The sequence below is a fragment of the Cupressus sempervirens genome, chromosome 2, assembly GCF_028749045.1.
Source record: "Cupressus sempervirens isolate cs-2001-9-10 chromosome 2, ASM2874904v1, whole genome shotgun sequence".
Lineage (NCBI taxonomy): Eukaryota > Viridiplantae > Streptophyta > Pinopsida > Cupressales > Cupressaceae > Cupressus > Cupressus sempervirens.
The window spans coordinates 748,541,512-748,547,273 of NC_143119.1; positions in this window are offsets into that span (position 1 = coordinate 748,541,512).

Genomic DNA, 5,762 nt, shown 5'->3' on the forward strand with positions numbered 1-5,762 from the left:
ATTCTTGTTTCCATTGTTGTTATTGTCATTGTTTTGGTCAGGGAATGACTTTTGAAATATCTTCAGTTTTGCATTTTTAGAGGGTAGTCCTCCTTCAACCTCTATTTCCCTATCATCAAAAAGTTGTTGGATGAAGACTTTGAGCTCAATACACTTCTTAGTGTCATGTACTTTAATGCGGTGGCACTTGCAATATTCATTTTCCCTATACCATTTGGATTTGGGTTGATTTTCATCAAAAGGCAGTGTGTTGGGAAAAACCATCAAATGGTGATCCACTAGCTTCTGGAATATGACATCTAAGGGTTTACAAAAGCTAGTGAACTTTCTATTTTGGTCATAATCATGATTGTAGTTGTTATTATTGTTATTACGAGGAAAGAATTGTGTTTGATTATGAGATTGTTGGTTGTTTTGATTTTTATTTTGATTATCACTATTTGAATTGTTATTGTTTCAGTTGTGATAGTTTTTGTTGTTGTTATTGGTTCCACCTTGAAGATTTTGTACACTTTTGACATCATTGACACCATCATGGGTAACACCTTTGTTTTTGGACCAAAATTTCAGTTTTGTATTGTTGTTGGTTTCATTGTTTGAGGATGATGAGTTATAATGTTTAATGGAACCCTAGTCTAAGAGTCCATTTTCAATGTTTTTTTGTTTCTTGACTAACATGGCAAAGTCCTTAGGACTAGCCATTTTCATTTGGAAAGACATCTCCAGGATCAAATTCTTAATGAATATGTCTACAAGGTGGGAATCTTCAATTTTGTAGGGCATGCGGTTAGCAAGGTGCTGCCACCATTGTAGAAAGTTAGCAAATGTTTCACTAGTTCATTGTTTCATGTTGCACAAATCACTCAATGAAGTATGATAATATTGTGCTATGAATTTTTCTATCAAGTCATTGAAGGAGTTGATGGAGCCTTTGGGTAAATTCATTAGCCACTCAAGTTTGGGGCCTCCAAGGCTTCTTGTGAAGAGCCTCTTAAGGTAATCCTCACTGTAGGTGACTTCTTGACATAAGATAGAAAATTCTTTGAGATGCATGATGGGACATGTTTCTCCCATGTATTTGTCAAATTTACAAATCTCAAAGTTTGGTGGAAATGATATCATGTTGATAGATTTGTCGAATGGAAAAGGGAAAATTTCCTCAAAAGAGAAATCTTTCACCCCTTTGTTGTTCATGGTGTGGACCAAACTTCGGAGTTCATGTAACTGTTGGGCTATATCTTAGTTTGGTTGCATCTGTGATGGTTGGGAATTGATGAACCCCCCTCTAAAGTTGTATGGATTCCCAAATGTATTATGAGGTGGTGGTGTGCCACTTTGGCCAATGTATTGATATGCAATTGTTGGGATTGGCTCAGATGATTTCATCATACTTGTTGGCATTTGTAAATAAGAGGAGTACATTGGTTGTGTCAAGATTGTCATTTTTTTATATAGGTACGTGCCCAATGTTTAAGCATCCTACAGCTGGACTTGTCAAGGTTGATTGCAAAATACTACCATGTGTAGTTGTGTTGGGCATAGTACCAATGATTTGTTGAATGTGCTCCACACTTAATTGGAATGTAGGTTGTGCTAAAGTTGATGTAGGTATGGAACTAGTTCTCAATATATGTTCTTTTCCCTTGCCAAATGTTTGTGCTATGGTGAAATTTGGAAATACAAGAGCACCATCTTTGGTAATTTGTTTAAATAAAGTTCTCTCATCAAAACTTGTAGGGACATTAATACCATCTTTAACAAGGTTTAAGAAGATCTTAGTCTTGTTTTCCCTAATAGATTTTTCCAACATTTCTAAGTTGTATGGATCTACCAAAAATGTTTGAACATCACTAGTAATGTCATTGTTTTCAATGGGATCTTCATATTTGTATACTTCATCCTCATCATGTGTGTTACTACCTATAGTGGTGTTTGAAAAGTGATTCTCTGGTTCTTGTGTGGGTGTTGAGCTAGGCATACCCAAGTTCATACTAGGGAAAAATGTGTTCCCAAATGAGGTTGATCAAAGAGGAAAAGGATTCTCCATCTCTTGTTTTCTTATTGATTACAATAAAAAGGACATAGGGGTAAATGCAATTCTTTTTTATCATGTTTGTACCATACAATTGTGACCAAATAAATGGGTGGAAGATTACAAAAGAAGGATGTGTGAGAGAAAAATTGAACCTTATATGATAAAAGAGAAAACAACATAAATGTGAATAAAAGACCTTGTTGATTCGACAAACCAAGTGTGATATAGGATAAAAGTATCTTTCTCCTTCCAAAGATGGACAAATGATCTTTAGGAAAGATAGGACATCGAATAGATTACTCAATATTTGGAGATAAACTTGTAATCCCAAATGAGTGAGTGCAACTATGATAAACGTTTGCTTATGGATAAAGGTCAAGTGTTGTAGTGTTAGAAGTTTTGTAACTAAGACATTCTTAGGCCAAAAGATTAAGGTTTAATGACCAAGCTCTCTAGAGGAAATTTTGCAAATGGAAGACTAGAAACTTCAAAAATGGATTGATGTGGAAAATGAGGGTGATGTGGTCACTATGCGGATAACTTAATCCTCTCTCACTAGAAAAAAAAATCTTAAGTTTACTCTAGGGAAAAAAACCAATTTTGAAGTTTAGCATTGTATAAGATTTTGTCATAACGATCCTATTCAGCTTCTTCCTTCTTGATGTCTTTGATTTCATATCAGAATTGTTTATCACTATGTGCCAAGCTTTTCCTTTCCTTCTAGGAAAATGGTTTGGATAACTTCACCTTCTTAAGTTTGACCTTTTTAGACATGGAAGAAACAAAATAACCCCAATTACAAGACCAAGCATAAGAACTTTGCAAAAAAGTTGTGAATAAAAGACCCAATGAATTTCAAATGCTAGACCAAGTATAAGGACTTATGAAAATAACTGTAGGTCAAGAGGACCCACTTACAACCATTTTTCTCACTGAATGTTTAGCTCACCATTTCACTCATTTTTAGATCTGTGATGTTTGATATTGGTTTTGGATGTTTAAACACTTAAACACACTAGACACATCAACAATCCTAATAAGGTTGCAACTAGGATGTACAAAGATCAACTAGAGGATGCCCTCAATATACACAAGGTATGCGAGGCCCAAATTTGTAGATGAAAGAAAATAGTGCCACACAGTCAGAAGGAGATGGTAACCCAAATCTCCACCTTCACTTTCCAAAGGTATAAAGCTCTTTGGGGCTTAGCCAAGAGTGACAAAATTTTACTTCCGAGAGAGGTGCCTTTCGGTTCACCTTCCAATATTTATACTCCACTAGAACACTAAAGTTGAGGTTGTCCCAAGGGGTGATGAAATCCCCAAGCAGGCCTCCTAAAAATAAAAAATAAGATCACTTATTTCTTGTGCACTCAAGATCACTTGAAGGCATGAGAGGAGAGAATACATAAGTGGCCTCAGGGTTTAAAAGATACTTGTTCTTTTCCAGTGAAGTTTTAGATTTTCTGTCTACTCTTGAACACACTCATGTTTAAGCATACATTGTTCTTTCCAACTTGACAGTGTCATCAACATAATAAAAGAAAGGATTCATCAACAAAAGTAAATTGATCATCATCAACATAAGCAAATTGATGAAAGTGGAACAAATTCCTTTATATCATCCAAGATTGAGTGTTTTCATTTTAAACACCAAGTCCAAATGTTTCATAGCAAGCTTCTTTATCCCTTAAGCATTCAAGATTGTATGAGCATGTTTTAAACCCAAATCAAAATATTTCATCACATTTTTCTTTGACCCTTAAGCATTCAAGAGTGTATTTTCTATCTAACCATTCATTCCAATAAAAAGCATGTCAATTCCTTAAGGAACTCAAAATTGCATTTTGCTACTATACACATCCACTCCAATGAAAAGTTTATTTATTCCTTGAGGCATTCAAGAGTGTGTTTGAACAACATTCATTCTAATGAAATGTGTGTAAATTTTATTAAAACATTGAAGATTTTATGTGTAATGTTACCTTTAAATGCATTTAAGAGTTTGTTTGGATTTTGGTATTGGTTGCAACATACATTCCAAGGACAAGTGATTAATTCATACAAGTTCATTTATCATCTAAATCCTACAAGTGATTAAAATCACTATAAATCTCCCAAGTGATTAAAATCACTAAAAATCCTCCAAGGTTTGTCTCCTGCAATAAGAATTAGATTATAAATCCTTGTATGTCAAATAACTAGTGAGTTAGGCATAAAAAACATAACTCAATCTACAAATAATTGAAGACGACAGAATACAAGAAGATACAACAAACAATAGAGATGAAAAATTTGAAGATGAAAAAACACAAATCAACACGGTTTACTTTTCACTTAAAACCTTACAATTGTAGATGATAGAACAATATCAAAGACGCTAAAACTCAGAGATGCTAGAATATTGAAGACGATAAAATACTAAAAATATTGATTTTTCTCTGCCTACAGTGCAGATGAGAAAACGTTGACAATAGAGATGACAGTTTAATGAAATGACATGCTTAAGTCCACCCACAACATAGATGATAGTTTATTGCTAAACTTTGGAGATGATAGTTTAAGATTCTGTAGATATTAGGCCACCCATAATGAAGATGAAAAACCAGGTAAACTAGTACATATGACAATCAAAACTAATGAGACATCAACATGAAATAGAGATGATAGAATGGGTTTGGTTTGTAGTATGAAATCGTTTTGAAAAGATGTCGTAAGCATAGATGCCAAATAGCGAAGATGTTGATATGTGGAGATGATAAAGCATCTTTGTAGACAACATTGCATCCTAACAGAGATGACAGTGCATGCTTTTTACAATGAAATATAAGTTTTTGACCGAATTTTGGAAATGGAAGAGGGACATGGGTTCCACCAGGTGTGCCAAAAATGTTGCACGAAATACTAACCTGTTGGGAGCACACATAAACAAGAAAACATTAGTTGTATATGTACATATCAAAGATCCAAAATAAATTAAAATACAACTAATGTTAGACTTGAGTTTTAAAACTATGCAACTAAAAAACTAGAATCCTTATGCAACCTCAAAGAAGATTAACAAGGGTGCCCATAAGAGGCCTTGTTGGTGTGCTTAAGAATAAGGGATGTGGATGTGCTCTCCCCAAACACAACTATGATGAATCCCAAAGTGATTGAAATAAAAATGCAATATGAAATATGAATCTAAACTAAGATGAGTGTAGAATACCTTTAAGAAATGGCTATGAGTAAGCCAACCTCAAAGGATTCTAAAGATGTGAATATGGAAATGACATAAACTAACAATAATAAGCTATCATGAAATACAAATGAGGGAGATGAGAAATGCTTGAGACAAGGGATCTATTAATATGCTTGAGAGAGGCCTTGGGGAGGTGGTATCTATGTGGCATCCACATAGGTGCCACAAGGGAGACACATGGGCTAAGGAGACAAGCCATGCAAAGGTCAACATAAGCCTTTTTGGTGAAAGAGATGGCTCAAGGTTTGCTCACACATGTGTGAGAAACCTTGGAGAAAGGAAGTGGGGACAAGTTTGTAAGAGTTGTAAGAGGCTTTGAATAAAATAATAAAATGGAAGCTTCCTTGGATCATGAGTTTCTCGCACATGTGTGAGCAAAAACTTAGGGACTAAAATGTGTTTAGAAAGGTGTTTGGGATTAATTTAGTGGGTTTAATTAATGGGTAGGCTTAGAAGGATGAGAGTGATGGATGTAGACTAGGT